The sequence below is a fragment of the Gossypium hirsutum genome, chromosome A10 (assembly GCF_007990345.1).
Source record: "Gossypium hirsutum isolate 1008001.06 chromosome A10, Gossypium_hirsutum_v2.1, whole genome shotgun sequence".
In the NCBI taxonomy this organism is placed as follows: domain Eukaryota; kingdom Viridiplantae; phylum Streptophyta; class Magnoliopsida; order Malvales; family Malvaceae; genus Gossypium; species Gossypium hirsutum.
In genome coordinates this window covers 71,277,726-71,299,248 of record NC_053433.1, presented here as the reverse complement: position 1 = coordinate 71,299,248, position 21,523 = coordinate 71,277,726, and the positions used below count along the sequence as shown (strand labels likewise).

Sequence of the window (21,523 nt, the reverse complement as noted above, 5' to 3'; positions counted from 1 at the left end):
TTTGTAATAAAATAAGGAAAAAGAAATAAAATGTCATTTCTCTTTCATTTCTTCTTCTTCCTCACGAAAATGGCAGCAAAGAATAGGGGTTTTGATTTTTAAATTTTCAACCACTTTAAGCACTAACAAGTAAGTGATCTTTGGTTGTTTCTTGATGATTTTTACATTTTTGGAACCCCTAAAGCATGAGCTTTCATATGAGGGGTCTAGTTTGTAAAATGATAAAGAGTCTAGGATTTTTCCATGAGAGTAAATGTGTTGTTTTCTGTGTTTTTATGGAAGATTATGAGTCCTAGTTGTCAAATAAACAACTTTTTTGAAAGAAATTGCATGAAAACACCTTAAAAAGGGCTAGTTTGCCAAGTTATAAGATAAGGTGTTAGTGTGTGTAATAATGATTTTTGTAAGTTTCCATAGTTATAAAAATGGTTTATCTAGGCTTAAGGAGTAAAGAAATTGATTAAAAATCATTTTTCGAGCCTAGGGGATATTTGGTAATTTTGGCAAAATAGAGGGGCAAAATTGTAAATTTTGCCAAAGTGTGTCAATGGACTAATTTGATTAGTACATTGTTTCAATAAGCTAAATGTGATGTTTTAGATGTTGAAAATCGAGATTTGGACTTAGAACGGAAAGAAATCGATTAAGGGATGATTACGTCCTTTTCACCTTTGTGGTATCGAGGTAAGTTCGTATGGTAACAATAATGCAATATCATGCTTGAATTAAAATTCTTTATTGTTATGGCGTTAAGTGTATGGCCTAAAATATTAGAAGTTTGTATGAAAGTAATGTTCAATTTCATTATGATGTGCTTAATACTTGATATTGTACAAAATGTGGATGTATGCCTCTATTGGAATTGACTCGTGAGGATTCAATGAAAATGTGATGATATGTGTGCTAGTATAAGACCATGTCTGGGACATTGCATCGGCACTAACATGAAACCTAGTATAAGACCATATCCGGGATATGGCAACGATATGTGGATCCATGTAAGACCATGTGAGGGACATGGCCTTGGGCATTCTATTCGACGTATGATAATTCTGAACATCCTTTAGCATCCCGAGTATTCAACGAGTAACGAAATTGATGATGTGATGAAAGCCCTAAGGAGGGCATGTTAAATAAGGTATGATTGTATCCTTTAATACGAGTTGGTACAGGTATGTACTTGAGTTATGTTACAAGTTGCACAAGTAGGTACACTAAGCTTATAAGTAACTTAGCCTTGACAGATTTGAGTTACTGCAGTAGTGTAACTTTGAAAATACACTAAAAATAATGGAAAATGAGTTAGGAGCTGAATAAAATATGAGAATAAAGCTTCTTGAGTATAGTTTGTTAAAAAGAAACCATGTAAGCAAAATAATTTCCTATAATGAGATATTTGAAGTTGCATGGGACAGAGTCAGAATGAATTTGAGATCCCCTATTCTGATTTTAGAAAATCATTATAAATTTTTCAAAAATGTTTATGAGTTATGATTTATATGCTTTTATATGATAACATTATTTGAGTCCTGTTCTATGAGATAATTGAACTTTAATGCAGAAAGGTCTGAATTGTATGACATTGAATTAGTGGTAAATTTTAGGAATAAACTGTACTAATTGGCTAAACCAAAAATTTTGGAAAATTTATGGTAGAAAGGTATATGAGTATAGTTTCAAGGAAAATTAACGGAACTTAATTTGGAGTTTCGTAGCTCTAGATATAAATAATTTAGTGACTATTGTTCAGGAAGACAGCTTGTCACAAACTTGAGTATATGTTGAAAACATTGATAAAACATGTAAATGAGCTGCTAATTGTTTTCATATGAACTTACTAAGTGTAAAGCTTACCCCCCTTCTTTCCCATGTTCTTTAGGGTTGCCAGGTTTGCTCGGGTTGGAGGCCGTCAAAGATATTATCACACTGTTGAGTTCATGCTATTGGTGTAAGTAAATCCTAGTGTTTCGAGTCTATAGCATGTATAGGGTTTTAATGTTGAGTATGTGATAGTATGATTTAGCCAAAGGTGTTGGCTTGTATTGATAAAGTGTAGTAGCCATGTGAATTGGCCTATGTTGGCTAATGATGTTGTGGGCCTAAATGTTTATTCTTATATATGTATGATACTATCTCTTGTGATGTGGCTTATAGCATGTATGCCTAGAGATTGAAATGATATTCATTGATGAGTTAGTAACTGATGCAAGATTAGGTGATTGGTAAATAGTTAATAATGCCTTATGAATGGTTTGTGGAAATGATTATGTATGCTTAGTGATGGACATGAGGTTTGTGATGTAATGATAGTTATGACTAGTATGTGATAATGATGTGAGCAAATTCTATGGTATTTATTGCATAAGAAAATGACTTGAGCATAACATGTTTGTAGATGTTTAAAAGCTCATTTATGCCATGTTGTATGTTATTGGATAAGTATGTGTGCACATGTTGTGAGGGTGACAAATGACTTGGAAAATAGCCTTGTAATTGTCCACACGGGTAGACACACGGGCATGTGTCTAGCCGTGTGTGACATACGGTCTGCCCCTATGGGCGTGTTGTCCAACCGTGTGTCCCTTGCACCTAAGTTTTTCAAGTCAGTATGCATGGTAGTAGTACACGGGCAATAGACATGGCCATGTGTCTCAGCCGTGTGAAGGACACGGTCATAGGACAAAGGCGTGTGCCTTGGTCGTGTGGTTTTGGCAGAATGTCCAGGTTTTTGGACACAGGTTTGGGACACGGGCGTGTCCTTAGCACACGGGCGTGTGCTCTATACCCACATGGGTGTGTGAAGCCTTGATGCAAGAGACTTTCTAAGTTTTTCATGACTTTTCGGTTGGGTCCCGAACCACCCCAGATGTATGTTTTGGGCCTCGTAAGCCCATACATGGGACAGATTGCATGTGAAAAGAAAAGTTTTAAATTGATTGAAATTTTACGTCACGGTTTTTGTGTGATTGATTGAGTTTAAGTCAGATAACACCTCGAACCCTGTCCTGGCGTCGGGCATGGGCGAGGGGTGTTACATTTGACCGTAACAAGTTTCTAGCCATATGTAAATCATTTTGTTGGCCACTTAAAGGAGTTTAATGCCATATTTTCAATAATTTCATACGCATCCTCATACATCCTATTCATAAGGTCTCCTCCTACTTCTCCGTCCAATCTAGATCTTGCGTTTGCATCCAACCTATTATAAAATATATACAAAATCATCCACTCAAGAAATACGTGGTGCTGACATTTTTGAATAAACATTTTGAAGTGTTTCCACACCTCATAAAAGCTTTCTCCTTCATTCTGTCTAAAGACAATAATCTCTCTTCTTAGTAGGACTGTTTTACTAATCGAGAAAAACTTCTGTAAAAATTTTCCAGCAAGTTCATCCCAAGTTGTGATGGATCTTGGAACTTACGAGTCTAACCAAGAAAAGACGTTATCAATAAGAGAAAAGGGGAACAACCAAAGATGAATAGCATCATTAGTGCCCCATTTATACTTAAAAGTATCAACAGTTAAGAAATCGTTTCAAATGTTGATTAGGGTCCTCTATCATAGTGCCCCTAAATTGTAGATTATTTTGGATCCTTTGTATCATCGTCGGTTTGATCTCAAAACTATTAGTTGTAATCATCAGTCTTGATATACTTTTCTGAACCATGTTTAAACTTGGTAGGGCATAGTCCCATAAATTTCTCTCATTCTGAGCCATATGCACGTTTGTGGGTAATTGTGGTGTTGGTGGATCTCTTAGGGCATTATCTTCAGTGTCGCCAAATAATGAATTGTCACGTGGTATGCTACCTACAGCAGGTGGTGGTTGTTCTTGCATCTGCTGTTGCTCTTGTCGGTGATTCCTTTGGATTATTTTCTCTGGATTTGTGGCTGCTACAATAAGTGTGCCCCTACTACGAGTCATACATTAAACCCAGAAAGAATAGATTAGTAATACTAAAATAAAATAAAAGCATATCTACAACTAAGAAATTTCCTAAATATTCTTTTAGGAATGTGAAAATTAAAATCAATCTAGTGACGTTGCCTCCCCAGCAATGGTGCCAACAACTTGACTGCCTCCGGACGTACTAACGTCTAGAGTGTGAATACTGCAATAAAATAGAGAGTTATGAGGAAGTATCTGCAAGTATACGGGTTGAGTTGTAATATAGATTTTACAACAAAGTGAGTACTTTGAGAATTGTACCCATGGGAGGCGAGTACTAAATTAATCTTAACCTAAACAATTAAATATCTAATTAATACTTTAATTCAATTATAGTACAAGAGTAAAATAAGGAGTATTTTTATGGTTTGTAAAATAATGAAATAAAATATCATAAAAAGAAATTAAAGCTGCAAGAGATAGAGATAAACAAAGTAAATCAAATCTGAGGATGGGTGACCGGCTCGCTTTGACAATTCCAATTAATTGTCGTCTTGGGTTCCTTGTCAACCAACTAGTCGCTACCCTAGCAGGATCTTCTAATCTTCCACTAACATAATGAGTTAGCAAAAACTACTTATCTTTGGACCTCATAGTCCATGTAACACCCCTAACCTGTATTCATAGCCGAAATAGGGTCACGAGGCATTACCGATCAATCACAACATAAATCATACATGTTCACATAAACATCATTCAAATATAATCTCAATGTAAGTCTTTACGAGACCTTAAAACATGCTTAGAAGTGGTTTGGGACTAAACTAATAACATTTGAAAACTTTGGGAAACTTATAAAATTTTTAAGTATTCAGGGGTCACACACCCGTGTGAATAGGCTGTGTGCCTCACACGGCCACCAGACACGTCCGTGTCACAGACCATATGAAAACAGGGCATACATACTAACTTGCACCACACGACCAAGGACACGCCCGTGTGCCATGGCCAGGGAAATCTAGAGAGGTTACTGACTTGGGTCACATGGTCAGCTACACGCCCATGTGCCAGGCCGTGTACCATACACGGCCAGTAGACACGCCCATGTGTCTAGGCCGTGCCAATCTTGTAGGGTATACTGACTTAAATTCGAAAGGCTACCCCAGGGGACACACGATTGTGTACCAAGGTCGTGTGTCACACATGGTTGAGCCACACACCCGTGTGCTCAACCATGTGAAGTGAAAATAGGCTTGGTTTAAGCCACATTTCTCATCCTCCTCATGCATACCTAAAACACAACATTTTGCACCATTTCAATACATTAGTAGGCAGCCAAAACATGTTATTTTATGCACCAAACATGTTATACCAATTCCCTCTATTTCATCGACTCAAATCATAACCATTTCCTGTACAAAACACATACCAAAACACATATCAAATTCATCAATTTAACCTATTTCAAATATGTATTTTATCATCATCAATCACACACTAATTTTGACTCATAAATCATCTACTAACCATTCACTAATCAAGTTTAAAACTATGCATTATATAAGCAAATACTCATGACTTATCAAATAATCAAATAAACAACTTGAACCATCACCAAGTATACTAAAATTATGCCATAACATAATGCATCCTTTACACATCCAAATAACAACTTTTTCAAGCCACATCTCATGGCTAATTGCATCAAACACATAGGCGTTAGTTACCAAATTGATTGTACTCATCAAATAACCATAAAGCCTATACATGCCATACAACCAAGTCACAAGTGTACAAATATCGAAATAAAAAATCAGATAGTGTGATGCGATCTCTGCCGACTTCCAACGCAAGCGAGCATCTGAATCACTATAAAACATAAAAAAATAACACAAAGTAAGCTATAAAGCTTAGTAAGCTCGTATGGTAATAAAATCATATTATTAAATAATTGCATTAAAAACCATTAATCAAAACATGATATAATTTATATGATTGCACCATTCTATCTCGAATTCATGCACGTAGTTAATCAAGATTTTCATTAGTTTATTCATTCAAAACACATATAGTTTGAATACTTCTTATCAATTCATTAACATCTTCATATGCATAAGCAATTATATATAAATTTTATACAATTTAATTTCTATCACCTTTTCTTTAGCCAAGTGAATTATGTAAAATATCATCAAACAACGGTATTTCGCACACTATACGCCATATGTATATTTAGTTAAAACAACTATAACTCACATCTCACATATCAATCAATTCTTACCTCATTATTGCCAAATAAACACATTTTGGCATGACACATACTTATACACAATTCTTTCTCATTTCACATACATAATACACTAAGAACTTACCAAATTATCTTAATTTGATTCTCATATAGGTTCTATACATACCTGTATCACTTAGTTTTATTGTACTTTTATTTTCTTCTTGACTTTGCTCGTTGAACCATTCAGAATCATTAAGGATACTCAGAAATCACAATAACTCGTACGATGCCACTGTCCCAGATAGAGTCTTACATGTTATCATGTATCGATGCCACTGTCCCAGATAGGATCTTATACGAAATCATATAACGATGCCAATGTCCTAGACATAGTCTTACAAGTAATCACAATACAATGCCAATGTCCCATACATGGTCTTACATGTAATCACCTCTCGGTAAACCTAATGTCATGACATTTGTATCCTATACTATTCCTAGATTTGTTCGGGACTTTCGAATGTCATAGCTCTGTCAATTCTTGCTCGTAATCATGATCATTCAGCATTCAATTCAATTTAATAATTAATAAGCATTTATAACACAATTTAAGTACGTTTATTAGCATACGAACTTACCTCGTTCGTTGTAACAACGAATTAGGTCAACTAATCCGATTTGTTTTCCCCTGTTCTAGATCCGAATCTCATTTTTCTCAATATATATAATAAAAAAATTTACATATTTAATCATTAATTCATTCAATTTAACACAATTTACACATTTGAGAAAATTACACTTTTACCCCTATTATTTCACATTTTTGCAATTTAGTCCTTATCACAAAAAATCACAATTTCATGAAATTAAACACAAACCCAAGCTAGCCAAAATTTCCATATATTACTATCAGCCCATTTTTTTCATTTATTCACATTTTTAACCACCACATTTCTCATTGTCTCAATTTAGCCCCTTTTTTTCCATTTTCTCTAAAAATCACTTTATAAAACTTGTGTATCTAACAACAAGATTTCATATTTCATCATCAAACATCAAAGAATACATATATTCATCAATGTAAACTTGCAAAATCTTTAACAGTTTTGAAATCGGAGATACGGGCTAGCTAGATTAAGCTGTAATGATCTCAAAAACGTAAAATTTATTAAAAACGGGACAAAACGAACCTTCAATTGAGCATCAACATGGCCGAACCCTAGCAAGCTTTCTTCTATGGTTTTCATTTCCATATTCGGTTGATGATGAATTAATGAAGATGATAATTTGGCTTTATTTTAATTATTTTATCATTTTAACCATTTTACCATTTTAACCTTTAATAACATTTAAAATTTCCATTATACCAAGCCATAGAATTCCACTATCAACATTTATGGGATAATTACCACTAAAGGACTCCCACTATTTAATTTCATAGCCATTTAATACCTTTAACTTATAGAACTCAACTTTTACGCTTTACGCGATTTAGTCCTTTTACCTAATTAACCACTCAAACGATAAAATTTTTTTACGAAATTTTCACACAAACATTCTATCATACTGTAAATCTTATTAAAATAATAAAATAAATATTTGGACTTCAGATTGTGGTCCCAAAACCACTATTCTGATTAACCCTAAAAACGGGCTGTTATAGTCCAGACTGGCTTGGGGTAAAGGTGTTCACGAATGGGCAATATCATTTTTGGGTTAATTCCCACCTTGATGACTTCCCAGGGTTGTCAGGCCTAGGGTTTGTTTCATGTTCTACCTTTTCCAAATAGTTGATTCATTGTGTAACCTTACAAAATAGTTAAGAGATCATGCCTTCACTCGCTGGTCCCCCATAGAAGGATTAGTTCCTCATGGCTTTCATAAACATGTAAAGAATGGAAGAACTAATCATAGGGAATAGATTGAATAGAGAGTTTAAGAAAGCCTGATTGATATTGATGAATAGTGTGAATCTATAGGAGATGATCTCCTTTATAATCAGAGCTCTTGAAGAAAACAAATAACTAAAACTATGAAGGCCTAAGAATGAAAAAAAACAAGACTAAATTTGATTGAAGAAACTAGGTTAATGCTTCAGTGTCTTTAATATGTACTTAAGAGGCCTATTTATAGCCCTCAAGTAGTCATCGTCAGTTAGCTAACATTCTTGAGCTTAAAGTTCGATTATGTTGACCAAAATGCCTCTACTTTGTGTTTTATTCTCGTAACAAAGTCGATATCGCGACACACCAGGACTTGTGTTGCGACATAGCAACCAGTATGTTCCTGTGTAGCCATCTTTAGGGGTATGTCGCGACACCCTCAGCCTGTGTCGCGACATTGAAGGTTTTCTCTATTCTGCTCTCTATGTTGCAACATTGAATCTTCCATGTTGCGACATAGCATCCAGTATTGACCCAAAATGCCTTCTAATGGTCTCATGCACACTCACAAAGTACATTAGCTTTCCCTTAGGCCTCATTTGACCCTTAAGGTTAATAAAAGACTCAATGTGCACATTTTATTGAATGTAAATAAAACTAAAGAAACTTAATTAAAACATAACAAACATGTTTGTATTCAAGCTCCTTAAATGTGAAAACTAGTTTAATCTGCTACATCAAATCACGACAAATCAACAAACCAAACCAAAACCATATATACAACTAGGTACAAGTAAAGCCAAAACACGCAATATGATCAAACTAATCTAAAGTACCTATTACATCAAAGTCTTATACATGCCATTTATAACCGTTCGTCAAAATAGCTAAAAACTATCAAAATGGTAGACGGATAGTGTGATAGAGCTCCAACAAGATTCGAATCGGTTGAGCTTTCTGAAGATCTATAAGACAGAAGAAAACAACTACATAAGCTACTGGTGCTTAGTAAGTTTGTATAAGACAAACTCAAACTTACCAAATATATAATTACATGATTAAACCATTCAAGTACTATTTTTTTCCTATATGCACATTTTTTCCTAATCACACCACTTCACAAGTTAGTAACTATAAACATATATAAGAACATATTAATCATAACATGAAATATACCATGCGTAAGATTTCAATATATAAATCATCAATCACACATTCAATCATCTTCCTTTTCTATTGAAATGTACATAACCATTTCATATCACATAACAAACCTATACTTAATAGTTCTTCCATGATATCCTTTTCAAATATGTCATTTTCATTTGTTATACTTTTTGGATAACATCCTTTTTACCTTTTCATTTGATATCCTTTTTGGATAACATCCTTTTCAACCTTTTCATTTGATATCCTTTTTGGATAACTTCTTTTTCAACCTTTTCATTTGATATCCTTTTCGAATAACATCCTTTTCATCCTTTTCATTGATTTAGATATACCAGCTGTAATGCCATGGTATCTTTCAACCATGGTCTTTTTCCTTTTCGAGTATAACACCATGATGTATTTCAATTATAGTCCTTTCCCTTTCTCAAATCAAGACAATCTTGAACATCAATACATAGATACATATATAAAGATATCAATTAATCTTATAAATTCAAATGCAATATTTTAAAATGAAATACAAACTTAACTCGATTAATACGGTGGTAAAAGTAGAGTCGATGATTAATTTAACATCTTCGCCTTTCCTCGATTCAAGTCCGGTTCATTTGATTCTTGATCTAAATAGTAATTTAACTCAATTAAATAATTCAATTTGCTTAAAACAACTAATTCAAACCTATGATCCATTTTAACGTGAATTTACAAAATTAATCCTCACATTTTAACTCTTATGCAATTTAGTCCCTAAACTTGAAACTTACAATTTAGTCACAATTAATAAATTTCATGCCAGCCAATTTTCATATGGTTCCGTAACAGCCTATATTTATCAAAATTTTACATTAACACCTATGAATTTTATGCTTTTAACAAATTAATCCCTAATACTCAAAATCACTAAAATTCTCTTAACAAAATAAGCTTATTCCTCAATCAAACTTAATATTCTATCAATCAAATTCACAAACACATGTAAATCATTTATGGAAAGCCTTTAGACATTTAACAGTTTTACAAACTGACCCTTAGACTAGCTAGATTAAGCTAATACGAGCTTAAAAACATAAAAATCACTAAAAATAGATAAAAATTTCATACCATGCAAGGGACTAAAACTTGGCCAAAACTTTCTTCCTTTTCTAATGGTGAATTCAGTTATGGTAAAAAAAATAGGGAAGATGATAGTTTTTTTTAACTTTTGTTTTGTTTATTCTTTAATTTAATTACTTAATTACAAATGTATCCTTTAAAATCATCAAATTTTACACAAAAACCAATCTACCAACATCCACTAACTTAAAATATGGTATTATTACCATCAAAGTCTTTTAGCATATATCTATTTAACCATATAACCCCTTTAACTAATAGAAACCCACTTTTACAACCTTTACGATTTAGTCCTTTTTATTAAATTAACTAACAAAACATTAAAATTTCTTAACAAAAATTTAGTATGACCCTAATAAATACTCGTAAAAATTAAATAAATATTAAAATACTAATTCAACTATTAGAATCATGGTCCCGAAACCACTATTTCTGACATCACTAAAAATAGGCTATTACAGAGTGGGTAATCATCTTCCTATTCGGCAGACTTAGTGTTAAAAATAGTTCCGCCAGATTGGAAGAACGTCGGGACAGGATACGAGGCATTATCGGGCTTAATCACAAGCAACATACAAAACCTGGCCATAAATTTCATTCAAATTAAATCCATCCATGTATATGCAAAATTTTCCCTTACGTGGGCCTATGAGGCCCAAAACATACATCGGGTATAGTTCGGGACTAAACCGAGAACTTTAGAAAAATTTGGAAAAACTTGAAAAATTTTCATGAAATAGAGTCACACGCCCGTGTGGGTAGGCCGTGTGGTCACACACGCCCGTGTGACTTGGGACACGCCCGTGTCCTTAGCCCGTGTAACTCTCTTTTTATGATGTCATCAACATAATTAGGGTTACATGGCCATGACACACACCCGTGTGCTTAGGCCATGTGGCGAATTAAATTCCAACAATTAAGTGCAAACTTCACACGGCCTAGGCACACGGCTATGTCCTGAGGTCATGTCTTTCACATGGTTGAGACACACGGCCGTGTCTTTGCCTGTATGTTTACTACAGGGCATTCTGTTTTACCTAATTAGGGTGCAGGGGACACACGATCGGATCACACGCCCATGGGGCAGACCGTGTGTCACACACGGCCGAGACATACGCCCGTGTGTCTATCCATGTGGACAACTTCGAGGCTATTTTCCAAGCTAATTGCCACCCTTATTTACACAAACACATACATGACTTCAAAGGCAATTAAACATGGCATAATTGAGCACTTAAAATTACATAAACAAGACATGATCATGATCATTTCATCTTTACTAAAACATGAATAAGACTTCATACTTGATCAAGCCAAATTTTATAAATTTGCATGCACTAAGAGATGTAGATTACTTTCATTTAACATACTCATGCCTTATTTGTCATCATGCCATTCACTCACAATTCCATCAACAAACAATCATAGCCACAACACATCTCATCACATACTCACAACAACAAACCACATCACAATTGATAGGCACATGCATGCATATATGAATAGGTTTACAACCCAATAATCAATATAAGCCACATCTCATGGCCTTATACAAAATGAATCAATGTCATCATAGGCCAACACATTTGGCTAAACTAATATGACACATAACATAAAGACCAAGTCCCTATACATGCTATACTTAAAATACTTAAATTCATTATACCCAAAAGATTAGTTTGATAGTGTGAATCGAACTATGACATCCTTCGATCCCTGAGCTAGCTTGGCAACACTATAAGGAAATGGAAAAGAAAGGGAAGTAAGCATAAAGCTTAGTAAGTTTGCATGTAAATAATTAACAACATTAACCATACATTATTATACACATAACATAATAATATTTATCATAATGTCAGCAAGTATCATAGTTACATTTTAGGTCATGTCATTTGCATAATGTACAACAAGACTCATGATCATAATTTATTCATTCACATCTTACCGAGGTCTCATCGATTCATAATCTCAATATTTATGAGCTTTGTATACGTACCTGTACCCTTTCAACATGATCATACCTTGTCATCTCTTTGACATAATCTTTGGATTACCCGTTAAACCACTTGGAATTACTAAATGATACTCAGGAATTCTCATAAACATAGTAGGATGCCAATGCCGTATCCCGGATATGGTCTTACATGGGATCACATATCGATGCCAATGCCATGTCCCAGACATGGTCTTATGTAGGATCGTAGATCAATGCCAATGCCATGTTCTAGACATGGTCTTACATGGGATCTCATATCGATGCCGATAGCCCAACTATGGTTTTACACAAAATTACATATCGATGCCAAAGCCATGTCCCAGACATGGTCTTACATGGGATTTTACACAACCCTAATGTCATGACATTTGTATCCTAACTATTCCTAAGGTTCAACTAGGATTTGGAGATATTAAACTTAGTCGAATCGTCATCGAGTCATCATTAATTAATTCCATAAAAACAATTATACAATTCATGCAATATTAAAGCATTAAAACACATAATAGTGTAATGTTGCATTATTTACAAACGAACTTACCTCGGTACCCAAAAAATGGCTACTATTCGATTTAATCAACAACCTTATTTTTTCCTCGGTTTAGGTCTGAACTCTATTTTTATTGATCTATAATAGCAAATTTTTCTTACTTAATTATCACATTGTTCAAATCAGTCCATAAATCATACTTTGGATAAATTAGAATTTTGTCCCTAAACTTTCACATAATTACATATTAGCCCTTAGGCTCGTAAAATGAAATGTGTTCATTTTATTTGCTACCCAAGCCTAGCTGAACTTATATCATACTTATATCAGCCCATATTTTCTTTCAAATCAGATTTTTAACCAACTATTTTACAACTTTTACAAAAAGGTCCTTTTTAGGTATTTTCATAAAAAAACCATTAGATGTTCATCATGCATCAAGCTTTCATATTCCTCCATTAAACACAAAAATACATGCATATCACACATGGGTAAGTTTTTGAACATGAACCCCAGCTCAAAATAATGGTAGAAATAGCTAGATCATGCTTCAAGGATTTCAAAAACATAAAGAACATTAAAAACGGGGCTAGGGTGTACTTATAATTGAGCTTGAAAGTTGAAGAAAAACCCTAGCTATGGGTTCTCAAATTTTTGGCACTTGATGGAGAAGATGGACTAGATTTTTACTTCATTTTCCCTTTTAGTTCTTTTATTAACCAAATGACAAAAATGCCCTTATGGCCTTTCTTTCAAATTTTTCCTATTCATGCCCATTTTTGTCCATAAAAATAAAAATTGGGCAAATTGCTATTTAAGGACCTCTAATTAACAACCCATGGCAATTTCATGCTTAAATCTTCTAGAACTCACATTTTGCAACTTTTGCAATTTAGTCTTGGATGTTAAATTGGACACTTTTTGCATAAAATTTCTTCATTAAATTTTCACATAAGCATGAAATTATATCATAGACCTCATAATAATCATAAATTAATTATTTCTGCTTCAAATTTGTGGTCTCAAAACCACTATTCTGACTAGACCCTAATTTGGGATGTTACACTCCCACTACGATAAGGCTCCCTATGTTGCTGATCGTTTGTTGGTCTACTATTAGGAGTTGGTTCTAGAACCGTTTTTGTAGGATTTTGTATATTTCCTGAAAGCTTCTCAAGTATCTCTTTACTTCGAGGTTTGAAGTCATTTATGTAACTTTCTTCAAGGAAAGTAGCATGAGTTGAGACTATAACAATTTCCTCTTTCGAGTTATAAAACAAACCACCCTTTTTTACTTTTAGATATCCTACAAACATGCATAATTCTGTCTGTGAGTCCAACTTCCTCATATTTTTATCCAATACGTAGGCCAGACATCCCTAAATCCTAAAATGATTAAGATTCAACTTCCTGCCATGCAACAATTCATATAGGGTTTTCGATGTTGCCTTAGTTGGAACATCATTTAGAATATATCAAGTTGTTTATACAGTGTATCCCCAAAAAGAGATTGACAACTTCGAACAACTTAACATTGAACGTACCATGTCTAACAATGTTTGATTTCTTCTCTTTGTCACGCCGTTCTGTTGTGGAGTGCCCGACGTAGTTAATTTAGATATAATCTCAATATTTATAAGTTACCCTAAGAACTCATTAGATAAATATTCCACACCTCGATCAGACTAAAGTGCCTTTATGGGTAAACCTAGTTGTTTCTCCATTTTTGCACGAATCTATTTGAATTTATCAAAGGTTTCACTCTTGTGGTGTATTACGTATTTCACTCTTGTGGTGCATTAGGTATACATACTCATGTCTGGAATAGTCATCAATAAAAGATACATAATAACCATAACCACCTCTTGCACTAACACTTATGGGGCCACATACATTAGTATGCATAAGTTTTAGGAGTTTTTCGACCCTCGTTCCTTTTGCATTAAAAGATCACTTAGTCATCTTACCTTTCAAGCAAGATTCACATTGTGGAAGATCAACTTCTTCAAACGAACTTAAGATTCCCTCTTTCACAAGTCTAGTGATTCTTTCTCAAGTCTCAAATGTCAAAGGTAGGCCTCATTAGAGTGAAATTTTTTAAGTGAAATTTTTTAAGTCTTTTATTTGATATTTTAGTCTTAAGAAATGTGTACATCTTTGGTTTGATAAAACAGAGATTATTTAGCATCCATACATTATAGATAAGATTGTGATTTCTAAATATTGAAATACCACTATTAAAAGTCACGGTCAAGCTGTCTTTATGTATACTTGCAATGAAAATTAAGTTTCTTTTGAAACTTCTTACATAGAAAACGTCTCTTTAAATAATCTTCCTAAAATTATGAAAATAAAAATGTACATATCCCACTGCTTCAGCTGCCACACTTGTTTCGTTGTTGGTTTGCAATGATAAGCTTTTTTTATCTAAGATCTTTCTTCTCCTCGAACCTTTGTAGAGAAACTCAAACATGATTAGTGGCTCTCGAATCAATGACCCAGTGGTTTATTGAGTCTTCCACTAAACAAGCTTCTATTATCAAGAGTTTCAAACATTTGGCTTTGGTAGCTCGATATTCTTTCCACTCTTTATAGTTTACCTTGAAGTGTCTTTTCTTGCTATAAAAGAAGCATTTAGACATAGATAAGTCTTTTGGCTTTTTGTTTATCATCCTTTCCACTCGTGGTGGCCCAAAGACCTTAGCTTTCCCTTTCTTAAGACTATTTCCTTTCCTTCTTGAGGAATAAGGGACGACTATATTCTCTTCTACTCTTCGGATCGGCTAACTGATGTTCAACATCAACTCATACGATTGTAACTCTTTCATTAGTTGTGTAAGCATCAGGTTTTTGTTGCTAAGGTTATATGCGGCCTGGAAACCAACAAAATCCTTGGACAAGCTTTTGAAAACCATCTCTATTTGGGTGTTTTGGTCCAAATTGCGACCTCACAAAGTAACCTATAAGAGTGATAATATAATCTTTGACTGGAGTGTCGAGCTTTTGCTGGACATTCATTAAACTAGTTATAGTAGACTATTGAGCCAAGGTAGCTTGGCCCCCAGGCATGTCTTTTAGCTTATCTAGTGTAACAGTTTGAGACCACTAAATTTGAAAAATAAGCTAGTAAATTTATTTATTAAATAGTTATGAGCCAAATGTGATTTTTGAGAGATTTTTAAATTAGTAATTTGTGTTTTATAAAGATTTATTAAGTCAAGAAATTGAAGAAAACAGTTATCGAGATCTCAATTTTATAAATTGAGCCGTAAATATTTTTATAAATATTTATGGAGTATCAATAAGGTAGTATTAAAATTTCGTCAGAAAATTTTAATGTTTGGGTGGTTAATAAATAAAAAGGACTAAATTGAAAAAGGTGTAAAAGTTGCTAAAAGGATTAAATAGCTCAATTTTCAAATGAGGAAGGACCTAAAGTGTAAATAAGCCCAAAGGAGATATTTTGGGCGGCAATAGCTGAGAAAAATCAGGAAAAGGGTGAAATGAGGGAAAAATTGGAAATTTGCCAAAATAAGCTAAATAGAAATGGGACCAAATTGGAATATCTAGAATTCTCATCATTTTTCTTTATTTTCATCAGCTTAAAAACAGCCATGGAAGAGGGTTCAAGCTGGTTTTCATTCTCTAGCTACATGTAAGTTTAATTCTTGCTTTCTCATTGAAATTTTTATGTTTTTGGACTTTTACAATTGGGTCCAACTTACTATTTCATTAGTTTTTGATTTCATGGCTAATTTTTAAAGTTATTATGGATGAGTGCTGGAAGAATATGATGAATAAACATAGAATTGAAGCTTTAATTTTGATATATGATAATTTTATCAAGTAAAATTGAAGGAAATTGATTTTAGGACCTAATTGTGAAAATGTTTGGAATTAAAGTCTAGTGCTGAAATTATGATTTCCAAAAGTTGTAAAGTAGTTTAAAGTGATAGAATAAAGTGTTAATTGAGAAAAAGCAGCTCAATTGAGAGGCTAATTGAGTAGGGACTAAACTATTATTTATTAAAAGCTAATGGGAAAATTGGTAATAAACAGCTTGCACTAAAACAATATTGGACAGCAGAGTAGACTGACTTTGAAAAATCACCATGAATTGTAGAAATCGAATTAGAAGATAAAAAAAATATGAAATTAAAGATTATTGAGTCTAGTTTCTCATAGCAGTGCAAGCAATGAATTTTTAAATCATGAGATATAATGAATTTTGTGAGACAAGGTCAGAATGAATTCAGGTTCCCCTGTTCTGACTTTAGAAAATCATAAAAAATTGGAGAAACATAATTAGGGAATTAAATTTATATGCTTAGAATTTTGAATGAGTATATTTTCAAGATAAATAAACGGGAACATTATTTGAATTCTGTACAAGGAGATAATTAATTTTTAGTGAAGAAGGGTCGGAACTGTCAGACAGCAGAACAGGGGTAACTTTAATAAATAAATTGTACTAATTTGCTAAACCAAAAATTCTGAAAATTTTATGGTAAGAATATATGTGAGTCTAGTTTCATATAAAATTTACAGATATTAATTTGGATTTCTGTAGCTCAAGATATAAATAATTTAGTGACTATGACTCAAATGGACAACTTTGAATATACATATAAGTAAATAGTGAAATTATTGATAATGTTACTTATAAGCATATTATATAAATTTAAGGATGTGGAATGGAGAGGAGGAGGAAAATATGTATGAATATTCATCTAGCATGGCTAATTTGCATGTTTTAGGCTCAGAGACTAATTTGAATAAAAGTAAAACTTTATGGGCAATTTTGTAAAAATGTCAGAAATGACCAAATTGCATGAAATGGATTATTTTATTATTTAAATTACAAAATTGAATGAAATTATTAATTTAGTTCAAGATCGGGGAAAACCATGTTTTAGGGATTAAATTGAAAAGTATTGAAATTATGAAAAATTCTGATATTTTATAGAATTCATGGGCTGTTATCAATATGTATGAGAATAATAGCTGGATATAAGGGTTAAATTGCAAGAATTTTATTTTCCTGACCCTAAGAATGAAATCGTCACTAAATAAAAGTTTAGGGGTAAAATGGTAATTTTGCCTAGAGCATTAATTAAATGCATTAGAATATGAAATGAATGAAAATGATGATCAAATTTATTTATAAAGATCCGAATGACTCAAATATGAGACTTGATCGTGGAAAAGAAAAGATATCGGATTAATGAAATTATAAACACAAACAAGCAATAAGGTAAGTTTGTGTAACTTGAATTGTATTTTTAAATACTGGAAATATGTGGTTATGTGATGAAAATATTATTTGAATGTTCAATTCATGATAATTGATGAAATATTGATAATACTTGATATAAATTGAAAATAAATCCCGGTTGAATGGAATGGAATTCGATGGCTCATTGGAAAAGGAATTGACGGCAAAAAGGATTGAGCCCGGACGGGTGATCCTATTCTAATATAGCCCTCCCGAAGAATATGTGGAAAATGGATTTAGCCTAGACGGGTAATCCAAATTAGGGTTTGAATTTAGCCTGGATTGGTAATTCAGATCCAAGCTCATTAGAGTAATTGTCGTTGCAGGTAATCCCGACAATACTCTATGAGTTTATATTACAGGGGATTTAGCCTGGACTGGTAATCCCGCTGTAATGATGAGGTTCGCGGGAGTGTGCTTTTTGAAATGAAATGTGTAAGACCATGGTTGAAAGATACCATGGCAACATGATATGAAATGTGTAAGACCATGGTTGAAAGATACCATGGCAACATGATATGAAATGTGTAAGACCATGGTTGAAAGATACCATGGCAACATGATATGAAATGTGTAAGACCATGGTTGAAAGACACCATGGCAACATGATATGAAATGTGTAAGAACATGGTTGAAAGATACCATGGCAACAGGATATAAAATGTGTAAGACCATGGTTGAAAGATACCATGGCAACGTGACATGAAAAGAATAAGACCATGGTTGAAAGATACCATGGCAACATGACGGGAATGAATAAGACCATGGTTGAAAGATACCATGGCAATGTAACATGAAATGAACAAGACCATGGTTGGAAGATACCATGGCAACCTGACAGAAAATGAGTAAGACCATAGTTGAAAGACACTATGGCATCATGTCGAAGATAAATAAGACCGTGGATGGGAGATGCTATGACATCAGTTGAACAATTGATATTCAGGTAATATGTATCAGATGATGAATGGTTCTATGAAATGTTTACAAGAATTGGTCATATGGAAATATATGTACAAAATAGTTGAATGAAATAATTAAGAAGATAGATAAATGAAACAAGTATAGGTACATGGAATTTAATTTATGTTAATTTTACTATGAACTATTACCGAAATAAATATACATAAGATATATGGAAATTATGGTGCATGAAATAATGATATAACGAAATGAATGATATATGCTTATGAAGAAACAGTAAGAGAATAATATGTCTCGTGACATGTACATATATGATTATCTTTGATATGTTGATACAAGGAAATTATGTAAGTAAAGACAATTATCAAACTCAAGTGTGACACTTCGAGAAAATAAGTATATCAATGTTAAATTTATATGAAATATGTACTAGTATACTAACAATGTTGCTGTTTGATGCTTATATAAATGCCAAGCTATTGATTGAATGGTAATATATTTATTTATACGATGCATTGAATCGGTAAGTATTTAATTGAATTTTTTTTAGGTGATCTGAAAATTTAGTAATGCTCTGAAAACCTATTTCGACGACGGATACAGGTTAGGGGTGTTACATCTAGAATCTCTTTAGTAGTCTCACAGCTCTCTAGTTTCTTATACATAGTGTTGGTCATGCTTGCCAGCATATAACAACGAGTTATCTTATCAAACTCTTCCCAGTGTTTTCTAGCCTCAGCTTGAGTGGCCAGAGGGCACTTAGTATCAAGAACTGTTTTAAGTTTCTCATAGCTCAGGAAAATTATCAAGTTCCTTTTCCTTTCCTTATAGTTATTTCCATTCAACTTGTTTTTAGTGAGTATGTTAATAAGGGAGTTGGTGTCACTTTCGAACAGAAAATAAAAATAATCATATATTAATATCTTTGTATTAAGCAAATGTTTGAAAATGTTTTTCAACATTACCATAATCACCCTAACCTGACCTAGACATTATGGCTAGATTGAGAAGGCTACATTAGCCATCGAAATGGCTAAGCTAACTTACGTTACTTTTAAAGACCTTAAATAAAATCATTTTAGAGAAAAACCATAGTTGTACTTTGAGTTTGTTTAAAAACATTCATTTGTACTTTGAGTTAGTTTAAAAACATTCATTTATTAGGTCATTTGAACTTCAGATAAAGACCATTTCTTTGTCGCTTTGCTTGTAAAGCAACTTTATGTTAACTAATGCAGCGAAAAATCATTATTCATGTCATTTTGGAAATCTAGTTACCTTACCGATTTTTTTTTTCAAAAATGGTTTCTTTGCAATGCAGTGGAGATTAGGAAATAATGTCAAATTTTACTTAAGCTAGTTATCATGCGTTTTCCGATTGTTATGCTTTAGTAATCCATGCATGCAAAAATCCCCAAATGAAAAGTTACCAAACCACAGGTAAAAAATAATTAAAAACTACAAACCAAAACCAATAGAGATTTAATAAGACTTATAATAGTCTGATGTCCAAGGTTATTCTTCGTATGTCAGTTTCAGTTCTAGTTTCGAGGTTTACCTGAAAAGATAAACACTATTGGGTAGTGAGCTTATGAAAGCTCAGTGTAAGTCAAACAATTATTTAAATAGACATAAATATAAAATACAGTGAAACATATTAGCATTAACAGAAGAAGACATAACAATCATTGGAATTAGGGATGAGCAAAATTTGATTCGACTCAAAAAAATTCGATTTTTGAATTATTCGAATCGAGTTATTCAAATTAATTGAGTTAATCAAGTCAACTTGAATTTTTTTCGAATTTCGAGTTCAAATTGAGTTGAGTTTTCAAATTAGAATTTGAATAACTCAGATAATTCAAATAAATTGAATATTAAACTATCCCTTACCCCCTAGTTTTGTAACACCCCAAACCTGGCCTAGAAGTTAGGCCCGAATCTAACGTGTCACATTGAAGTGTTTTTCGAAAACCATGATTTCATTGAAAACCCTTCTTATTTGAAAATTTGAGTAAAATCCCAGTCACGTTAGTTTATTTTATAAAGTGGTACATTGAAAAGTTATTAATTCTATTCCCAAAATTTCTTTTAAGTTGCAAAAGCTAATTTTAAAAGTAACTGATTTACGAAAACGTGATATAAAAAAACTAAGTTGCGAAACCGTTCTGAGAATGTTGCGGAAACGTAGTGTTGTTTAAAAATAGTTATAACTCGAAGTAAATAAAACCTAAAGTTAAAATCTAGAAACTTTAAGAGGCCTTATTACAAAAGTTGAAAACCCAAAACGGAATCTAAAACATAAATAAAGTCCAAAGGCAGTCGTGTGGCCCTCTCCGAGTCCCTCGCAGCATCGATCCTCCTAATGCTGGGGATTACCTGCACAGTTAATAAACGGGGTGAGTTTATGAAAACTCAGTGTGTAATCCCCTTAGTAGAGTAACAGTCAGTATACTGAAACAGAAATAGAAACAGTCTGGGCCAGAGCCCTTTAACAGTAACAGTACAGTCCAGTTTAGAGCATACGTGGGCCGAAGCCCACTATAATAT

General features: G+C 33.2%; 1 non-coding gene across 1 annotated transcript; it reads left to right on the top strand.

Annotated features, from left to right (window-relative positions):
- Positions 1 to 3,235: 3,235 nt before the first annotated feature.
- LOC121209092 (small nucleolar RNA R71) lies at positions 3,236 to 3,340 on the top strand. Its single transcript, XR_005904209.1, has one exon. It is a non-coding gene; the product is annotated as a small nucleolar RNA R71 (small nucleolar RNA).
- The last annotated feature ends 18,183 nt before the right edge of the window (positions 3,341 to 21,523 follow it).